The following is a 22,973-nucleotide window of genomic DNA, read 5'->3' as shown; positions in this document are numbered from 1 at the left end:
CACGCACGCACACATACACTAGCAGGCATCGGAAACAACAATTTAGACGTTGAAATGTGTGCAGACGTCCTTTGGTTTAGGCATGACACTCAATTTTAGTTTTTATTGATTCAAATGCATTTTCAGACAGAGCAGGGCACTTACTGACTTTGAATGTATCTTCATGGGAATGAGTTGTGTGATCAAATTAATGCTCATTTAGGCTTCAGGAGGTCAACCTAAACTAAATACATGTTGAAATGTGTGCATAAGTCCTTTGATTTAGGCGTGAAACTCATTTTGAGATTTTATTGCTTTAAATGCACTTTCAGGCCTAGTTGAGCCCGTTTTTTTACTTTGAATGTACCTTCATAGGAATGAGTTGTGTAGTCAAATTAATGCTCATTTAGGCTTCAGAATGTCAACCTGAACGAAATACATGTTGAAATGTGTGCATAAGTCCTTTGGTTTAGGCGTGACACTCATTTTGAGTTTTTATTGCTTTAAATGCACTTTCAGGCCTAGTTGAGCACGTTTTGTGACTTTGAATGTACCTTCATAGGAATGAGTTGTGTAGTCAAATTAATGCTCATTTAGGCTTCAGGAGGTCAACCTGAACTAAATACATGTTGAAATGTGTGCATAAGTCCTTTGGTTTAGGCGTGACACTCATTTTCAGTTTTTATTGCTTTAAATGCACTTTCAGTCCGAGTTGAGCCGTTTTTTTACTTTGAATGTATCTTCATAGGAATAAGTTGTGTAGTCAAATTAATGCTCATTTAGGCTTCAGAATGTCAACCTGAACTAAATACATGTTGAAATGTGTGCATAAGTCCTTTGGTTTAGGCGTGACACTCATTTTGAGTTTTTATTGCTTTAAATGCACTTTCAGGCCTAGTTGAGCACGTTTTGTGACTTTGAATGTACCTTCATAGGAATGAGTTGTGTAGTCAAATTAATGCTCATTTAGGCTTCAGGAGGTCAACCTGAACTAAATACATGTTGAAATGTGTGCATAAGTCCTTTGGTTTAGGCGTGACACTCATTTTCAGTTTTTATTGCTTTAAATGCACTTTCAGTCCGAGTTGAGCCCGTTTTTTTACTTTGAATGTTCCTTCATAGGAATAAGTTGTGTAGTCAAATTAATGCTCATTTAGGCTTCTGGACATCAACCTGAACTAAATACATGTTGAAATGTGTGCATAAGTCCTTTGGTTTAGGCGTGACACTCATTTTCAGTTTTTATTGCTTTAAATGCACTTTCAGTCCGAGTTGAGCCCGTTTTTTTACTTTGAATGTATCTTCATAGGAATAAGTTGTGTAGTCAAATTAATGGTGATTTAGGCTTTAGGAGGTCAACCTGAACTAAATACATGTTGAAATGTGTGCATAAGTCCTTTGGTTTAGGCGTGACACTCATTTTGAGTTTTTATTGCTTTAAATGCACTTTCAGGCCTAGTTGAGCACGTTTTGTGACTTTGAATGTACCTTCATAGGAATGAGTTGTGTAGTCAAATTAATGCTCATTTAGGCTTCAGGAGGTCAACCTGAAATAAATACATGTTGAAATGTGTGCATAAGTCCTTTTGTTTAGGCGTGACACTCATTTTCAGTTTTTATTGCTTTAAATGCACTTTCAGTCCGAGTTGAGCCCGTTTTTTTACTTTGAATGTATCTTCATAGGAATAAGTTGTGTAGTCAAAATTAATGCTCATTTAGGCTTCAGGAGGTCAACCTGAACTAAATACATGTTGAAATGTGTGCATAAGTCCTGTGGTTTAGGCGTGACACTCATTTTCAGTTTTTATTGCTTTAAATGCACTTTCAGGCCTAGTTGAGCACGTTTTGTGACTTTGAATGTACCTTCATAGGAATGAGTTGTGTAGTCAAATTAATGCTCATTTAGGCTTCAGGAGGTCAACCTGAACTAAATACATGTTGAAATGTGTGCATAAGTCCTTTGGTTTAGGCGTGACACTCATTTTCAGTTTTTATTGCTTTAAATGCACTTTCAGTCCGAGTTGAGCCGTTTTTTTACTTTGAATGTATCTTCATAGGAATAAGTTGTGTAGTCAAATTAATGCTCATTTAGGCTTCAGAATGTCAACCTGAACTAAATACATGTTGAAATGTGTGCATAAGTCCTTTGGTTTAGGCGTGACACTCATTTTGAGTTTTTATTGCTTTAAATGCACTTTCAGGCCTAGTTGAGCACGTTTTGTGACTTTGAATGTACCTTCATAGGAATGAGTTGTGTAGTCAAATTAATGCTCATTTAGGCTTCAGGAGGTCAACCTGAAATAAATACATGTTGAAATGTGTGCATAAGTCCTTTTGTTTAGGCGTGACACTCATTTTCAGTTTTTATTGCTTAAAATGCACTTTCAGTCCGAGTTGAGCCCGTTTTTTTACTTTGAATGTATCTTCATAGGAATAAGTTGTGTAGTCAAATTAATGGCGATTTAGGCTTCAGGAGGTCAACCTGAACTAAATACATGTTGAAATGTGTGCATAAGTCCTTTGGTTTAGGCGTGACACTCATTTTGAGTTTTTATTGCTTTAAATGCACTTTCAGGCCTAGTTGAGCACGTTTTGTGACTTTGAATGTACCTTCATAGGAATGAGTTGTGTAGTCAAATTAATGCTCATCTAGGCTTCAGGAGGTCAACCTGAACTAAATACATGTTGAAATGTGTGCATAAGTCCTTTGGTTAGGCGTGACACTCATTTTCAGTTTTTATTGCTTTAAATGCACTTTCAGTCCGAGTTGAGCCGTTTTTTTACTTTGAATGTATCTTCATAGGAATAAGTTGTGTAGTCAAATTAATGCTCATTTAGGCTTCAGAATGTCAACCTGAACTAAATACATGTTGAAATGTGTGCATAAGTCCTTTGGTTTAGGCGTGACACTCATTTTCAGTTTTTATTGCTTTAAATGCACTTTCAGTCCGAGTTGAGCCCGTTTTTTTACTTTGAATGTATCTTCATAGGAATAAGTTGTGTAGTCAAATTAATGGTGATTTAGGCTTTAGGAGGTCAACCTGAACTAAATACATGTTGAAATGTGTGCATAAGTCCTTTGGTTTAGGCGTGACACTCATTTTGAGTTTTTATTGCTTTAAATGCACTTTCAGGCCTAGTTGAGCACGTTTTGTGACTTTGAATGTACCTTCATAGGAATGAGTTGTGTAGTCAAATAAATGCTCATTTAGGCTTCAGGAGGTCAACCTGAACTAAATACATGTTGAAATGTGTGCATAAGTCCTTTGGTTTAGGCGTGACACTCATTTTGAGTTTTTATTGCTTTAAATGCACTTTCAGGCCTAGTTGAGCACATTTTGTGACTTTGAATGTACCTTCATAGGAATGAGTTGTGTAGTCAAATTAATGCTCATTTAGGCTTCAGGAGGTCAACCTGAACTAAATACATGTTGAAATGTGTGCATAAGTCCTTTGGTTTAGGCGTGACACTCATTTTCAGTTTTTATTGCTTTAAATGCACTTTCAGTCCGAGTTGAGCCCGTTTTTTTACTTTGAATGTATCTTCATAGGAATAAGTTGTGTAGTCAAATTAATGGTGATTTAGGCTTCAGGAGGTCAACCTGAACTAAATACATGTTGAAATGTGTGCATAAGTCCTTTGGTTTAGGCGTGACACTCATTTTGAGTTTTTATTGCTTTAAATGCACTTTCAGGCCTAGTTGAGCACGTTTTGTGACTTTGAATGTACCTTCATAGGAATGAGTTGTGTAGTCAAATTAATGCTCATTTAGGCTTCAGGAGGTCAACCTGAACTAAATAAATGTTGAAATGTGTGCATAAGTCATTTGGTCTAGGCGTGACACTCATTATGAACCATTGATGAAAATAAGTTTTATTTTTAAAAAAGCCAAAAAATGTGAAAGGGACGAAATTACAAATGTCCTGTGTGTTTCACATAGAGTACATACAGGCCAGCGATCCCGCTCCCTCTCTTTCTCTGTGACACACACGCTTCCGAGCGCGCCAGCACGCAGCAAGCACACACACAAACGCACGCACACACACTCACACAAACGTACGCACAGACGAGCACGTATCGTAAACAACACACCAACGATGATTTAGATCAAAGAAACACTCACACATGTATGGGCACACGATCACGATCACGCGCGCGCAAACACACACACAAACTCATGAGAGGCACACACATCCGCACACGCTACGCATGTAAACAACATTTGGACACTGATTGAAGATCAAAGACTAACCCACGTGGAAGACTGAAAGATGCACAGCCAATCACCTAGGCTTTGCATCTTTTCACCTCCCCCTGCTCTCACACCACGTGGGCTAGATCCACTCGGGCTGTCATTGGTGGACGTCGTCGGTGTCAGAACAAATCAAGTGCAAGCAAAAGTTAAAACCTCTGAGTAATTCGTCATTTTTATCGGAATACAGTACTTTTTTTGGGGGGGGGGGGGTGCGCACAACACACACACGCACGCACCCACACAAACACAAGCACACACTTACACACTCTCACACACGCACGCACACATACACTAGCAGGCATCGGAAACAACACTTTAGACGTTGAAATGTGTGCAGACGTCCTTTGGTTTAGGCATGACACTCAATTTTAGTTTTTATTGATTCAAATGCATTTTCAGACAGAGCAGGGCACTTACTGACTTTGAATGTATCTTCATGGGAATGAGTTGTGTGATCAAATTAATGCTCATTTAGGCTTCAGGAGGTCAACCTAAACTAAATACATGTTGAAATGTGTGCATAAGTCCTTTGATTTAGGCGTGAAACTCATTTTGAGATTTTATTGCTTTAAATGCACTTTCAGGCCTAGTTGAGCCCGTTTTTTTACTTTGAATGTACCTTCATAGGAATGAGTTGTGTAGTCAAATTAATGCTCATTTAGGCTTCAGAATGTCAACCTGAACGAAATACATGTTGAAATGTGTGCATAAGTCCTTTGGTTTAGGCGTGACACTCATTTTGAGTTTTTATTGCTTTAAATGCACTTTCAGGCCTAGTTGAGCACGTTTTGTGACTTTGAATGTACCTTCATAGGAATGAGTTGTGTAGTCAAATTAATGCTCATTTAGGCTTCAGGAGGTCAACCTGAACTAAATACATGTTGAAATGTGTGCATAAGTCCTTTGGTTTAGGCGTGACACTCATTTTCAGTTTTTATTGCTTTAAATGCACTTTCAGTCCGAGTTGAGCCGTTTTTTTACTTTGAATGTATCTTCATAGGAATAAGTTGTGTAGTCAAATTAATGCTCATTTAGGCTTCAGAATGTCAACCTGAACTAAATACATGTTGAAATGTGTGCATAAGTCCTTTGGTTTAGGCGTGACACTCATTTTGAGTTTTTATTGCTTTAAATGCACTTTCAGGCCTAGTTGAGCACGTTTTGTGACTTTGAATGTACCTTCATAGGAATGAGTTGTGTAGTCAAATTAATGCTCATTTAGGCTTCAGGAGGTCAACCTGAACTAAATACATGTTGAAATGTGTGCATAAGTCCTTTGGTTTAGGCGTGACACTCATTTTCAGTTTTTATTGCTTTAAATGCACTTTCAGTCCGAGTTGAGCCCGTTTTTTTACTTTGAATGTTCCTTCATAGGAATAAGTTGTGTAGTCAAATTAATGCTCATTTAGGCTTCTGGACATCAACCTGAACTAAATACATGTTGAAATGTGTGCATAAGTCCTTTGGTTTAGGCGTGACACTCATTTTCAGTTTTTATTGCTTTAAATGCACTTTCAGTCCGAGTTGAGCCCGTTTTTTTACTTTGAATGTATCTTCATAGGAATAAGTTGTGTAGTCAAATTAATGGTGATTTAGGCTTCAGGAGGTCAACCTGAACTAAATACATGTTGAAATGTGTGCATAAGTCCTTTGGTTTAGGCGTGACACTCATTTTGAGTTTTTATTGCTTTAAATGCACTTTCAGGCCTAGTTGAGCACGTTTTGTGACTTTGAATGTACCTTCATAGGAATGAGTTGTGTAGTCAAATTAATGCTCATTTAGGCTTCAGGAGGTCAACCTGAACTAAATAAATGTTGAAATGTGTGCATAAGTCATTTGGTCTAGGCGTGACACTCATTATGAACCATTGATGAAAATAAGTTTTATTTTTAAAAAAGCCAAAAAATGTGAAAGGGACGAAATTACAAATGTCCTGTGTGTTTCACATAGAGTAAATACAGGCCAGCGATCCCGCTCCCTCTCTTTCTCTGTGACACACACGCTTCCGAGCGCGCCAGCACGCAGCAAGCACACACACAAACGCACGCACACACACTCACACAAACGTACGCACAGACGAGCACGTATCGTAAACAACACACCAACGATGATTTAGATCAAAGAAACACTCACACATGTATGGGCACACGATCACGCGCGCGCAAACACACACACAAACTCATGAGAGGCACACACATCCGCACACGCTACGCATGTAAACAACATTTGGACACTGATTGAAGATCAAAGACTAACCCACGTGGAAGACTGAAAGATGCACAGCCAATCACCTAGGCTTTGCATCTTTTCACCTCCACCTGCTCTCACACCACGTGGGCTAGATCCACTCGGGCTGTCATTGGTGGACGTCGTCGGTGTCAGAACAAATCAAGTGCAAGCAAAAGTTAAAACCTCTGAGTAATTCGTCATTTTTATCGGAATACAGTACTTTTTTGGGGGGGGGGGGTGCGCACAACACACACACGCACGCACCCACACAAACACACACAAACACAAGCACACACTTACACACTCTCACACACGCACGCACACATACACTAGCAGGCATCGGAAACAACACTTTAGACGTTGAAATGTGTGCAGACGTCCTTTGGTTTAGGCATGACACTCAATTTTAGTTTTTATTGATTCAAATGCATTTTCAGACAGAGCAGGGCACTTACTGACTTTGAATGTATCTTCATGGGAATGAGTTGTGTGATCAAATTAATGCTCATTTAGGCTTCAGGAGGTCAACCTAAACTAAATACATGTTGAAATGTGTGCATAAGTCCTTTGATTTAGGCGTGAAACTCATTTTGAGATTTTATTGCTTTAAATGCACTTTCAGGCCTAGTTGAGCCCGTTTTTTTACTTTGAATGTACCTTCATAGGAATGAGTTGTGTAGTCAAATTAATGCTCATTTAGGCTTCAGAATGTCAACCTGAACGAAATACATGTTGAAATGTGTGCATAAGTCCTTTGGTTTAGGCGTGACACTCATTTTGAGTTTTTATTGCTTTAAATGCACTTTCAGGCCTAGTTGAGCACGTTTTGTGACTTTGAATGTACCTTCATAGGAATGAGTTGTGTAGTCAAATTAATGCTCATTTAGGCTTCAGGAGGTCAACCTGAACTAAATACATGTTGAAATGTGTGCATAAGTCCTTTGGTTTAGGCGTGACACTCATTTTCAGTTTTTATTGCTTTAAATGCACTTTCAGTCCGAGTTGAGCCGTTTTTTTACTTTGAATGTATCTTCATAGGAATAAGTTGTGTAGTCAAATTAATGCTCATTTAGGCTTCAGAATGTCAACCTGAACTAAATACATGTTGAAATGTGTGCATAAGTCCTTTGGTTTAGGCGTGACACTCATTTTGAGTTTTTATTGCTTTAAATGCACTTTCAGGCCTAGTTGAGCACGTTTTGTGACTTTGAATGTACCTTCATAGGAATGAGTTGTGTAGTCAAATTAATGCTCATTTAGGCTTCAGGAGGTCAACCTGAACTAAATACATGTTGAAATGTGTGCATAAGTCCTTTGGTTTAGGCGTGACACTCATTTTCAGTTTTTATTGCTTTAAATGCACTTTCAGTCCGAGTTGAGCCCGTTTTTTTACTTTGAATGTTCCTTCATAGGAATAAGTTGTGTAGTCAAATTAATGCTCATTTAGGCTTCTGGACATCAACCTGAACTAAATACATGTTGAAATGTGTGCATAAGTCCTTTGGTTTAGGCGTGACACTCATTTTCAGTTTTTATTGCTTTAAATGCACTTTCAGTCCGAGTTGAGCCCGTTTTTTTACTTTGAATGTATCTTCATAGGAATAAGTTGTGTAGTCAAATTAATGGTGATTTAGGCTTTAGGAGGTCAACCTGAACTAAATACATGTTGAAATGTGTGCATAAGTCCTTTGGTTTAGGCGTGACACTCATTTTGAGTTTTTATTGCTTTAAATGCACTTTCAGGCCTAGTTGAGCACGTTTTGTGACTTTGAATGTACCTTCATAGGAATGAGTTGTGTAGTCAAATAAATGCTCATTTAGGCTTCAGGAGGTCAACCTGAACTAAATACATGTTGAAATGTGTGCATAAGTCCTTTGGTTTAGGCGTGACACTCATTTTCAGTTTTTATTGCTTTAAATGCACTTTCAGGCCTAGTTGAGCACATTTTGTGACTTTGAATGTACCTTCATAGGAATGAGTTGTGTAGTCAAATTAATGCTCATTTAGGCTTCAGGAGGTCAACCTGAACTAAATACATGTTGAAATGTGTGCATAAGTCCTTTGGTTTAGGCGTGACACTCATTTTCAGTTTTTATTGCTTTAAATGCACTTTCAGTCCGAGTTGAGCCGTTTTTTTACTTTGAATGTATCTTCATAGGAATAAGTTGTGTAGTCAAATTAATGCTCATTTAGGCTTCAGAATGTCAACCTGAACTAAATACATGTTGAAATGTGTGCATAAGTCCTTTGGTTTAGGCGTGACACTCATTTTCAGTTTTTATTGCTTTAAATGCACTTTCAGGCCTAGTTGAGCACGTTTTGTGACTTTGAATGTACCTTCATAGGAATGAGTTGTGTAGTCAAATTAATGCTCATTTAGGCTTCAGGAGGTCAACCTGAACTAAATACATGTTGAAATGTGTGCATAAGTCCTTTGGTTTAGGCGTGACACTCATTTTCAGTTTTTATTGCTTTAAATGCACTTTCATTCCGAGTTGAGCCCGTTTTTTTTACTTTGAATGTATCTTCATAGGAATAAGTTGTGTAGTCAAATTAATGCTCATTTAGGCTTCAGAATGTCAACCTGAACTAAATACATGTTGAAATGTGTGCATAAGTCCTTTGGTTTAGGCGTGACACTCATTTTCAGTTTTTATTGCTTTAAATGCACTTTCAGGCCTAGTTGAGCACGTTTTGTGACTTTGAATGTACCTTCATAGGAATGAGTTGTGTAGTCAAATTAATGCTCATTTAGGCTTCAGGAGGTCAACCTGAACTAAATACATGTTGAAATGTGTGCATAAGTCCTTTGGTTTAGGCGTGACACTCATTTTCAGTTTTTATTGCTTTAAATGCACTTTCAGTCCGAGTTGAGCCCGTTTTTTTACTTTGAATGTATCTTCATAGGAATAAGTTGTGTAGTCAAATTAATGCTCATTTAGGCTTCAGGAGGTCAACCTGAACTAAATACATGTTGAAATGTGTGCATAAGTCCTGTGGTTTAGGCGTGACACTCATTTTCAGTTTTTATTGCTTTAAATGCACTTTCAGGCCTAGTTGAGCACGTTTTGTGACTTTGAATGTACCTTCATAGGAATGAGTTGTGTAGTCAAATTAATGCTCATTTAGGCTTCAGGAGGTCAACCTGAACTAAATACATGTTGAAATGTGTGCATAAGTCCTTTGGTTTAGGCGTGACACTCATTTTCAGTTTTTATTGCTTTAAATGCACTTTCAGTCCGAGTTGAGCCGTTTTTTTTCTTTGAATGTATCTTCATAGGAATAAGTTGTGTAGTCAAATTAATGCTCATTTAGGCTTCAGAATGTCAACCTGAACTAAATACATGTTGAAATGTGTGCATAAGTCCTTTGGTTTAGGCGTGACACTCATTTTCAGTTTTTATTGCTTTAAATGCACTTTCAGGCCTAGTTGAGCACGTTTTGTGACTTTGAATGTACCTTCATAGGAATGAGTTGTGTAGTCAAATTAATGCTCATTTAGGCTTCAGGAGGTCAACCTGAACTAAATACATGTTGAAATGTGTGCATAAGTCCTTTGGTTTAGGCGTGACACTCATTTTCAGTTTGTATTGCTTTAAATGCACTTTCAGTCCGAGTTGAGCCCGTTTTTTTACTTTGAATGTACCTTCATAGGAATAAGTTGTGTAGTCAAATTAATGCTCATTTAGGCTTCAGAATGTCAACCTGAACTAAATACATGTTGAAATGTGTGCATAAGTCCTTTGGTTTAGGCGTGACACTCATTTTCAGTTTTTATTGCTTTAAATGCACTTTCAGGCCTAGTTGAGCACGTTTTGTGACTTTGAATGTACCTTCATAGGAATGAGTTGTGTAGTCAAATTAATGCTCATTTAGGCTTCAGGAGGTCAACCTGAACTAAATACATGTTGAAATTTGTGCATAAGTCCTTTGGTTTAGGCGTGACACTCATTTTCAGTTTTTATTGCTTTAAATGCACTTTCAGTCCGAGTTGAGCCCGTTTTTTTACTTTGAATGTATCTTCATAGGAATAAGTTGTGTAGTCAAATTAATGCTCATTTAGGCTTCAGGAGGTCAACCTGAACTAAATACATGTTGAAATGTGTGCATAAGTCCTGTGGTTTAGGCGTGACACTCATTTTCAGTTTTTATTGCTTTAAATGCACTTTCAGGCCTAGTTGAGCACGTTTTGTGACTTTGAATGTACCTTCATAGGAATGAGTTGTGTAGTCAAATTAATGCTCATTTAGGCTTCAGGAGGTCAACCTGAACTAAATACATGTTGAAATGTGTGCATAAGTCCTTTGGTTTAGGCGTGACACTCATTTTCAGTTTTTATTGCTTTAAATGCACTTTCAGTCCGAGTTGAGCCCGTTTTTTTACTTTGAATGTATCTTCATAGGAATAAGTTGTGTAGTCAAATTAATGCTCATTTAGGCTTCAGAATGTCAACCTGAACTAAATACATGTTGAAATGTGTGCATAAGTCCTTTGGTTTAGGCGTGACACTCATTTTCAGTTTTTATTGCTTTAAATGCACTTTCAGGCCTAGTTGAGCACGTTTTGTGACTTTGAATGTACCTTCATAGGAATGAGTTGTGTAGTCAAATTAATGCTCATTTAGGCTTCAGGAGGTCAACCTGAACTAAATACATGTTGAAATGTGTGCATAAGTCCTTTGGTTTAGGCGTGACACTCATTTTCAGTTTTTATTGCTTTAAATGCACTTTCAGTCCGAGTTGAGCCCGTTTTTTTACTTTGAATGTATCTTCATAGGAATAAGTTGTGTAGTCAAATTAATGCTCATTTAGGCTTCAGGAGGTCAACCTGAACTAAATACATGTTGAAATGTGTGCATAAGTCCTGTGGTTTAGGCGTGACACTCATTTTCAGTTTTTATTGCTTTAAATGCACTTTCAGGCCTAGTTGAGCACGTTTTGTGACTTTGAATGTACCTTCATAGGAATGAGTTGTGTAGTCAAATTAATGCTCATTTAGGCTTCAGGAGGTCAACCTGAACTAAATACATGTTGAAATGTGTGCATAAGTCCTTTGGTTTAGGCGTGACACTCATTTTCAGTTTTTATTGCTTTAAATGCACTTTCAGTCCGAGTTGAGCCCGTTTTTTTACTTTGAATGTATCTTCATAGGAATAAGTTGTGTAGTCAAATTAATGCTCATTTAGGCTTCAGGAGGTCAACCTGAACTAAATACATGTTGAAATGTGTGCATAAGTCCTGTGGTTTAGGCGTGACACTCATTTTCAGTTTTTATTGCTTTAAATGCACTTTCAGGCCTAGTTGAGCACGTTTTGTGACTTTGAATGTACCTTCATAGGAATGAGTTGTGTAGTCAAATTAATGCTCATTTAGGCTTCAGGAGGTCAACCTGAACTAAATACATGTTGAAATGTGTGCATAAGTCCTTTGGTTTAGGCGTGACACTCATTTTCAGTTTTTATTGCTTTAAATGCACTTTCAGTCCGAGTTGAGCCCGTTTTTTTACTTTGAATGTATCTTCATAGGAATAAGTTGTGTAGTCAAATTAATGCTCATTTAGGCTTCAGAATGTCAACCTGAACTAAATACATGTTGAAATGTGTGCATAAGTCCTTTGGTTTAGGCGTGACACTCATTTTCAGTTTTTATTGCTTTAAATGCACTTTCAGGCCTAGTTGAGCACGTTTTGTGACTTTGAATGTACCTTCATAGGAATGAGTTGTGTAGTCAAATTAATGCTCATTTAGGCTTCAGGAGGTCAACCTGAACTAAATACATGTTGAAATGTGTGCATAAGTCCTTTGGTTTAGGCGTGACACTCATTTTCAGTTTTTATTGCTTTAAATGCACTTTCAGTCCGAGTTGAGCCCGTTTTTTTACTTTGAATGTATCTTCATAGGAATAAGTTGTGTAGTCAAATTAATGCTCATTTAGGCTTCAGGAGGTCAACCTGAACTAAATACATGTTGAAATGTGTGCATAAGTCCTGTGGTTTAGGCGTGACACTCATTTTCAGTTTTTATTGCTTTAAATGCACTTTCAGGCCTAGTTGAGCACGTTTTTTGACTTTGAATGTACCTTCATAGGAATGAGTTGTGTAGTCAAATTAATGCTCATTTAGGCTTCAGGAGGTCAACCTGAACTAAATACATGTTGAAATGTGTGCATAAGTCCTTTGGTTTAGGCGTGACACTCATTTTCAGTTTTTATTGCTTTAAATGCACTTTCAGTCCGAGTTGAGCCGTTTTTTTACTTTGAATGTATCTTCATAGGAATAAGTTGTGTAGTCAAATTAATGCTCATTTAGGCTTCAGAATGTCAACCTGAACTAAATACATGTTGAAATGTGTGCATAAGTCCTTTGGTTTAGGCGTGACACTCATTTTGAGTTTTTATTGCTTTAAATGCACTTTCAGGCCTAGTTGAGCACGTTTTGTGACTTTGAATGTACCTTCATAGGAATGAGTTGTGTAGTCAAATTAATGCTCATTTAGGCTTCAGGAGGTCAACCTGAACTAAATACATGTTGAAATGTGTGCATAAGTCCTTTGGTTTAGGCGTGACACTCATTTTCAGTTTTTATTGCTTTAAATGCACTTTCATTCCGAGTTGAGCCCGTTTTTTTTACTTTGAATGTATCTTCATAGGAATAAGTTGTGTAGTCAAATTAATGCTCATTTAGGCTTCAGAATGTCAACCTGAACTAAATACATGTTGAAATGTGTGCATAAGTCCTTTGGTTTAGGCGTGACACTCATTTTCAGTTTTTATTGCTTTAAATGCACTTTCAGTCCGAGTTGAGCCGTTTTTTTACTTTGAATGTATCTTCATAGGAATAAGTTGTGTAGTCAAATTAATGGTGATTTAGGCTTCAGGAGGTCAACCTGAACTAAATACATGTTGAAATGTGTGCATAAGTCCTTTGGTTTAGGCGTGACACTCATTTTTGAGTTTTTAGTGCTTTAAATGCACTTTCAGGCCTAGTTGAGCACGTTTTTTGACTTTGAATGTACCTTCATAGGAATGAGTTGTGTAGTCAAATTAATGCTCATTTAGGCTTCAGGAGGTCAACCTGAACTAAATAAATGTTGAAATGTGTGCATAAGTCATTTGGTCTAGGCGTGACACTCATTATGAACCATTGATGAAATAAGTTTTATTTTTAAAAAAGCCAAAAAATGTGAAAGGGACGAAATTACAAATGTCCTGTGTGTTTCACATAGAGTACATACAGGCCAGCGATCCCGCTCCCTCTCTTTCTCTGTGACACACACGCTTCCGAGCGCGCCAGCACGCAGCAAGCACACACACAAACGCACGCACACACACTCACACAAACGTACGCACAGACGAGCACGTATCGTAAACAACACACCAACGATGATTTAGATCAAAGAAACACTCACACATGTATGGGCACACGATCACGCGCGCGCAAACACACACACAAACTCATTAGAGGCACACACATCCGCACACGCTACGCATGTAAACAACATTTGGACACTGATTGAAGATCAAAGACTAACCCACGTGGAAGACTGAAAGATGCACAGCCAATCACCTAGGCTTTGCATCTTTTCACCTCCCCCTGCTCTCACACCACGTGGGCTAGATCCACTCGGGCTGTCATTGGTGGACGTCGTCGGTGTCAGAACAAATCAAGTGCAAGCAAAAGTTAAAACCTCTGAGTAATTCGTCATTTTTATCCGAATACAGTACTTTTTTGGGGGGGGGGGGGTGCGCACAACACACACACGCACGCACCCACACAAACACACACAAACACACGCACACACTTACACACTCTCACACACGCACGCACACATACACTAGCAGGCATCGGAAACAACACTTTAGACGTTGAAATGTGTGCAGACGTCCTTTGGTTTAGGCATGACACTCAATTTTAGTTTTTATTGATTCAAATGCATTTTCAGACAGAGCAGGGCACTTACTGACTTTGAATGTATCTTCATGGGAATGAGTTGTGTGATCAAATTAATGCTCATTTAGGCTTCAGGAGGTCAACCTAAACTAAATACATGTTGAAATGTGTGCATAAGTCCTTTGATTTAGGCGTGAAACTCATTTTGAGATTTTATTGCTTTAAATGCACTTTCAGGCCTAGTTGAGCACGTTTTGTGACTTTGAATGTACCTTCATAGGAATGAGTTGTATAGACAAAATAATGCTCATTTAGGCTTCAGAATGTCAACCTGAACTAAATACATGTTGAAATGTGTGTATAAGTCCTTTGGTTTAGGCGTGACACTCATTTTCAGTTTTTATTGCTTTAAATGCACTTTCAGGCCTAGTTGAGCACGTTTTGTGACTTTGAATGTACCTTCATAGGAATGAGTTGTGTAGTCAAATAAATGCTCATTTAGGCTTCAGGAGGTCAACCTGAACTAAATACATGTTGAAATGTGTGCATAAGTCCTTTGGTTTAGGCGTGACACTCATTTTCAGTTTTTATTGCTTTAAATGCACTTTCATTCCGAGTTGAGCCCGTTTTTTTTACTTTGAATGTATCTTCATAGGAATAAGTTGTGTAGTCAAATTAATGCTCATTTAGGCTTCAGAATGTCAACCTGAACTAAATACATGTTGAAATGTGTGCATAAGTCCTTTGGTTTAGGCGTGACACTCATTTTCAGTTTTTATTGCTTTAAATGCACTTTCAGGCCTAGTTGAGCACGTTTTGTGACTTTGAATGTACCTTCATAGGAATGAGTTGTGTAGTCAAATTAATGCTCATTTAGGCTTCAGGAGGTCAACCTGAACTAAATACATGTTGAAATGTGTGCATAAGTCCTTTGGTTTAGGCGTGACACTCATTTTCAGTTTTTATTGCTTTAAATGCACTTTCAGGCCTAGTTGAGCACGTTTTGTGACTTTGAATGTACCTTCATAGGAATGAGTTGTGTAGTCAAATTAATGCTCATTTAGGCTTCAGGAGGTCAACCTGAACTAAATACATGTTGAAATGTGTGCATAAGTCCTTTGGTTTAGGCGTGACACTCATTTTCAGTTTTTATTGCTTTAAATGCACTTTCAGTCCGAGTTGAGCCGTTTTTTTACTTTGAATGTATCTTCATAGGAATAAGTTGTGTAGTCAAATTAATGCTCATTTAGGCTTCAGAATGTCAACCTGAACTAAATACATGTTGAAATGTGTGCATAAGTCCTTTGGTTTAGGCGTGACACTCATTTTCAGTTTTTATTGCTTTAAATGCACTTTCAGGCCTAGTTGAGCACGTTTTGTGACTTTGAATGTACCTTCATAGGAATGAGTTGTGTAGTCAAATTAATGCTCATTTAGGCTTCAGGAGGTCAACCTGAACTAAATACATATTGAAATGTGTGCATAAGTCCTTTGGTTTAGGCGTGACACTCATTTTCAGTTTTTATTGCTTTAAATGCACTTTCAGTCCGAGTTGAGCCCGTTTTTTTACTTTGAATGTACCTTCATAGGAATAAGTTGTGTAGTCAAATTAATGCTCATTTAGGCTTCAGAATGTCAACCTGAACTAAATACATGTTGAAATGTGTGCATAAGTCCTTTGGTTTAGGCGTGACACTTATTTTCAGTTTTTATTGCTTTAAATGCACTTTCAGGCCTAGTTGAGCACGTTTTGTGACTTTGAATGTACCTTCATAGGAATGAGTTGTGTAGTCAAATTAATGCTCATTTAGGCTTCAGGACGTCAACCTGAACTAAATACATGTTGAAATGTGTGCATAAGGCCTTTGGTTTAGGCGCGACACTCATTTTGAGTTTTTATTGCTTTAAATGCATTTTCAGGCCGAGTAGAGCACGTTTTTTTACTTTGAATGTATCTTCATAGGAATAAGTTGTGTAGTCAAATTAATGCTTATTTAGGCTTCAGGAGGTCAACCTCAACTAAATACATGTTGAAATGTGTGCATAAGTCCTTTGGTTTAGGCGTGACACTCATTTTCAGTTTTTATTGCTTTAAATGCACTTTCAGTCCGAGTTGAGCCCGTTTTTTTACTTTGAATGTTCCTTCATAGGAATAAGTTGTGTAGTCAAATTAATGCTCATTTAGGCTTCTGGACATCAACCTGAACTAAATACATGTTGAAATGTGTGCATAAGTCCTTTGGTTTAGGCGTGACACTCATTTTCAGTTTTTATTGCTTTAAATGCACTTTCAGTCCGAGTTGAGCCCGTTTTTTTACTTTGAATGTATCTTCATAGGAATAAGTTGTGTAGTCAAATTAATGGTGATTTAGGCTTTAGGAGGTCAACCTGAACTAAATACATGTTGAAATGTGTGCATAAGTCCTTTGGTTTAGGCGTGACACTCATTTTGAGTTTTTATTGCTTTAAATGCACTTTCAGGCCTAGTTGAGCACGTTTTGTGACTTTGAATGTACCTTCATAGGAATGAGTTGTGTAGTCAAATAAATGCTCATTTAGGCTTCAGGAGGTCAACCTGAACTAAATACATGTTGAAATGTGTGCATAAGTCCTTTGGTTTAGGCGTGACACTCATTTTGAGTTTTTATTGCTTTAAATGCACTTTCAGGCCTAGTTGAGCACATTTTGTGACTTTGAATGTACCTTCATAGGAATGAGTTGTGTAGTCAAATTAATGCTCATTTAGGCTTCAGGAGGTCAACCTGAACTAAATACATGTTGAAATGTGTGCATAAGTCCTTTGGTTTAGGCGTGACACTCATTTTCAGTTTTTATTGCTTTAAATGCACTTTCAGTCCGAGTTGAGCCGTTTTTTTACTTTGAATGTATCTTCATAGGAATAAGTTGTGTAGTCAAATTAATGCTCATTTAGGCTTCAGAATGTCAACCTGAACTAAATACATGTTGAAATGTGTGCATAAGTCCTTTGGTTTAGGCGTGACACTCATTTTCAGTTTTTATTGCTTTAAATGCACTTTCAGGCCTAGTTGAGCACGTTTTGTGACTTTGAATGTACCTTCATAGGAATGAGTTGTGTAGTCAAATTAATGCTCATTTAGGCTTCAGGAGGTCAACCTGAACTAAATACATGTTGAAATGTGTGCATAAGTCCTTTGGTTTAGGCGTGACACTCATTTTCAGTTTTTATTGCTTTAAATGCACTTTCATTCCGAGTTGAGCCCGTTTTTTTTACTTTGAATGTATCTTCATAGGAATAAGTTGTGTAGTCAAATTAATGCTCATTTAGGCTTCAGAATGTCAACCTGAACTAAATACATGTTGAAATGTGTGCATAAGTCCTTTGGTTTAGGCGTGACACTCATTTTCAGTTTTTATTGCTTTAAATGCACTTTCAGGCCTAGTTGAGCACGTTTTGTGACTTTGAATGTACCTTCATAGGAATGAGTTGTGTAGTCAAATTAATGCTCATTTAGGCTTCAGGAGGTCAACCTGAACTAAATACATGTTGAAATGTGTGCATAAGTCCTTTGGTTTAGGCGTGACACTCATTTTCAGTTTTTATTGCTTTAAATGCACTTTCAGTCCGAGTTGAGCCCGTTTTTTTACTTTGAATGTATCTTCATAGGAATAAGTTGTGTAGTCAAATTAATGCTCATTTAGGCTTCAGGAGGTCAACCTGAACTAAATACATGTTGAAATGTGTGCATAAGTCCTGTGGTTTAGGCGTGACACTCATTTTCAGTTTTTATTGCTTTAAATGCACTTTCAGGCCTAGTTGAGCACGTTTTGTGACTTTGAATGTACCTTCATAGGAATGAGTTGTGTAGTCAAATTAATGCTCATTTAGGCTTCAGGAGGTCAACCTGAACTAAATACATGTTGAAATGTGTGCATAAGTCCTTTGGTTTAGGCGTGACACTCATTTTCAGTTTTTATTGCTTTAAATGCACTTTCAGTCCGAGTTGAGCCGTTTTTTTACTTTGAATGTATCTTCATAGGAATAAGTTGTGTAGTCAAATTAATGCTCATTTAGGCTTCAGAATGTCAACCTGAACTAAATACATGTTGAAATGTGTGCATAAGTCCTTTGGTTTAGGCGTGACACTCATTTTCAGTTTTTATTGCTTTAAATGCACTTTCAGGCCTAGTTGAGCACGTTTTGTGACTTTGAATGTACCTTCATAGGAATGAGTTGTGTAGTCAAATTAATGCTCATTTAGGCTTCAGGAGGTCAACCTGAACTAAATACATGTTGAAATGTGTGCATAAGTCCTTTGGTTTAGGCGTGACACTCATTTTCAGTTTGTATTGCTTTAAATGCACTTTCAGTCCGAGTTGAGCCCGTTTTTTTACTTTGAATGTACCTTCATAGGAATAAGTTGTGTAGTCAAATTAATGCTCATTTAGGCTTCAGAATGTCAACCTGAACTAAATACATGTTGAAATGTGTGCATAAGTCCTTTGGTTTAGGCGTGACACTCATTTTCAGTTTTTATTGCTTTAAATGCACTTTCAGGCCTAGTTGAGCACGTTTTGTGACTTTGAATGTACCTTCATAGGAATGAGTTGTGTAGTCAAATTAATGCTCATTTAGGCTTCAGGAGGTCAACCTGAACTAAATACATGTTGAAATGTGTGCATAAGTCCTTTGGTTTAGGCGTGACACTCATTTTCAGTTTTTATTGCTTTAAATGCACTTTCAGTCCGAGTTGAGCCCGTTTTTTTACTTTGAATGTATCTTCATAGGAATAAGTTGTGTAGTCAAATTAATGCTCATTTAGGCTTCAGGAGGTCAACCTGAACTAAATACATGTTGAAATGTGTGCATAAGTCCTGTGGTTTAGGCGTGACACTCATTTTCAGTTTTTATTGCTTTAAATGCACTTTCAGGCCTAGTTGAGCACGTTTTGTGACTTTGAATGTACCTTCATAGGAATGAGTTGTGTAGTCAAATTAATGCTCATTTAGGCTTCAGGAGGTCAACCTGAACTAAATACATGTTGAAATGTGTGCATAAGTCCTTTGGTTTAGGCGTGACACTCATTTTCAGTTTTTATTGCTTTAAATGCACTTTCAGTCCGAGTTGAGCCCGTTTTTTTACTTTGAATGTATCTTCATAGGAATAAGTTGTGTAGTCAAATTAATGCTCATTTAGGCTTCAGAATGTCAACCTGAACTAAATACATGTTGAAATGTGTGCATAAGTCCTTTGGTTTAGGCGTGACACTCATTTTCAGTTTTTATTGCTTTAAATGCACTTTCAGGCCTAGTTGAGCACGTTTTGTGACTTTGAATGTACCTTCATAGGAATGAGTTGTGTAGTCAAATTAATGCTCATTTAGGCTTCAGGAGGTCAACCTGAACTAAATACATGTTGAAATGTGTGCATAAGTCCTTTGGTTTAGGCGTGACACTCATTTTCAGTTTTTATTGCTTTAAATGCACTTTCAGTCCGAGTTGAGCCCGTTTTTTTACTTTGAATGTATCTTCATAGGAATAAGTTGTGTAGTCAAATTAATGCTCATTTAGGCTTCAGGAGGTCAACCTGAACTAAATACATGTTGAAATGTGTGCATAAGTCCTGTGGTTTAGGCGTGACACTCATTTTCAGTTTTTATTGCTTTAAATGCACTTTCAGGCCTAGTTGAGCACGTTTTGTGACTTTGAATGTACCTTCATAGGAATGAGTTGTGTAGTCAAATTAATGCTCATTTAGGCTTCAGGAGGTCAACCTGAACTAAATACATGTTGAAATGTGTGCATAAGTCCTTTGGTTTAGGCGTGACACTCATTTTCAGTTTTTATTGCTTTAAATGCACTTTCAGTCCGAGTTGAGCCCGTTTTTTTACTTTGAATGTATCTTCATAGGAATAAGTTGTGTAGTCAAATTAATGCTCATTTAGGCTTCAGGAGGTCAACCTGAACTAAATACATGTTGAAATGTGTGCATAAGTCCTGTGGTTTAGGCGTGAGACTCATTTTCAGTTTTTATTGCTTTAAATGCACTTTCAGGCCTAGTTGAGCACGTTTTGTGACTTTGAATGTACCTTCATAGGAATGAGTTGTGTAGTCAAATTAATGCTCATTTAGGCTTCAGGAGGTCAACCTGAACTAAATACATGTTGAAATGTGTGCATAAGTCCTTTGGTTTAGGCGTGACACTCATTTTCAGTTTTTATTGCTTTAAATGCACTTTCAGTCCGAGTTGAGCCCGTTTTTTTACTTTGAATGTATCTTCATAGGAATAAGTTGTGTAGTCAAATTAATGCTCATTTAGGCTTCAGAATGTCAACCTGAACTAAATACATGTTGAAATGTGTGCATAAGTCCTTTGGTTTAGGCGTGACACTCATTTTCAGTTTTTATTGCTTTAAATGCACTTTCAGGCCTAGTTGAGCACGTTTTGTGACTTTGAATGTACCTTCATAGGAATGAGTTGTGTAGTCAAATTAATGCTCATTTAGGCTTCAGGAGGTCAACCTGAACTAAATACATGTTGAAATGTGTGCATAAGTCCTTTGGTTTAGGCGTGACACTCATTTTCAGTTTTTATTGCTTTAAATGCACTTTCAGTCCGAGTTGAGCCCGTTTTTTTACTTTGAATGTATCTTCATAGGAATAAGTTGTGTAGTCAAATTAATGCTCATTTAGGCTTCAGGAGGTCAACCTGAACTAAATACATGTTGAAATGTGTGCATAAGTCCTGTGGTTTAGGCGTGACACTCATTTTCAGTTTTTATTGCTTTAAATGCACTTTCAGGCCTAGTTGAGCACGTTTTTTGACTTTGAATGTACCTTCATAGGAATGAGTTGTGTAGTCAAATTAATGCTCATTTAGGCTTCAGGAGGTCAACCTGAACTAAATACATGTTGAAATGTGTGCATAAGTCCTTTGGTTTAGGCGTGACACTCATTTTCAGTTTTTATTGCTTTAAATGCACTTTCAGTCCGAGTTGAGCCGTTTTTTTACTTTGAATGTATCTTCATAGGAATAAGTTGTGTAGTCAAATTAATGCTCATTTAGGCTTCAGAATGTCAACCTGAACTAAATACATGTTGAAATGTGTGCATAAGTCCTTTGGTTTAGGCGTGACACTCATTTTGAGTTTTTATTGCTTTAAATGCACTTTCAGGCCTAGTTGAGCACGTTTTGTGACTTTGAATGTACCTTCATAGGAATGAGTTGTGTAGTCAAATTAATGCTCATTTAGGCTTCAGGAGGTCAACCTGAACTAAATACATGTTGAAATGTGTGCATAAGTCCTTTGGTTTAGGCGTGACACTCATTTTCAGTTTTTATTGCTTTAAATGCACTTTCATTCCGAGTTGAGCCCGTTTTTTTTACTTTGAATGTATCTTCATAGGAATAAGTTGTGTAGTCAAATTAATGCTCATTTAGGCTTCAGAATGTCAACCTGAACTAAATACATGTTGAAATGTGTGCATAAGTCCTTTGGTTTAGGCGTGACACTCATTTTCAGTTTTTATTGCTTTAAATGCACTTTCAGTCCGAGTTGAGCCGTTTTTTTACTTTGAATGTATCTTCATAGGAATAAGTTGTGTAGTCAAATTAATGGTGATTTAGGCTTCAGGAGGTCAACCTGAACTAAATACATGTTGAAATGTGTGCATAAGTCCTTTGGTTTAGGCGTGACACTCATTTTTGAGTTTTTAGTGCTTTAAATGCACTTTCAGGCCTAGTTGAGCACGTTTTTTGACTTTGAATGTACCTTCATAGGAATGAGTTGTGTAGTCAAATTAATGCTCATTTAGGCTTCAGGAGGTCAACCTGAACTAAATAAATGTTGAAATGTGTGCATAAGTCATTTGGTCTAGGCGTGACACTCATTATGAACCATTGATGAAATAAGTTTTATTTTTAAAAAAGCCAAAAAATGTGAAAGGGACGAAATTACAAATGTCCTGTGTGTTTCACATAGAGTACATACAGGCCAGCGATCCCGCTCCCTCTCTTTCTCTGTGACACACACGCTTCCGAGCGCGCCAGCACGCAGCAAGCACACACACAAACGCACGCACACACACTCACACAAACGTACGCACAGACGAGCACGTATCGTAAACAACACACCAACGATGATTTAGATCAAAGAAACACTCACACATGTATGGGCACACGATCACGCGCGCGCAAACACACACACAAACTCATTAGAGGCACACACATCCGCACACGCTACGCATGTAAACAACATTTGGACACTGATTGAAGATCAAAGACTAACCCACGTGGAAGACTGAAAGATGCACAGCCAATCACCTAGGCTTTGCATCTTTTCACCTCCCCCTGCTCTCACACCACGTGGGCTAGATCCACTCGGGCTGTCATTGGTGGACGTCGTCGGTGTCAGAACAAATCAAGTGCAAGCAAAAGTTAAAACCTCTGAGTAATTCGTCATTTTTATCCGAATACAGTACTTTTTTGGGGGGGGGGGGGTGCGCACAACACACACACGCACGCACCCACACAAACACACACAAACACACGCACACACTTACACACTCTCACACACGCACGCACACATACACTAGCAGGCATCGGAAACAACACTTTAGACGTTGAAATGTGTGCAGACGT

The sequence above is a fragment of the Hippocampus zosterae genome, chromosome 3, assembly GCF_025434085.1.
Source record: "Hippocampus zosterae strain Florida chromosome 3, ASM2543408v3, whole genome shotgun sequence".
Classification (NCBI taxonomy): domain Eukaryota; kingdom Metazoa; phylum Chordata; class Actinopteri; order Syngnathiformes; family Syngnathidae; genus Hippocampus; species Hippocampus zosterae.
This window is presented reverse-complemented; position numbering follows the sequence as displayed.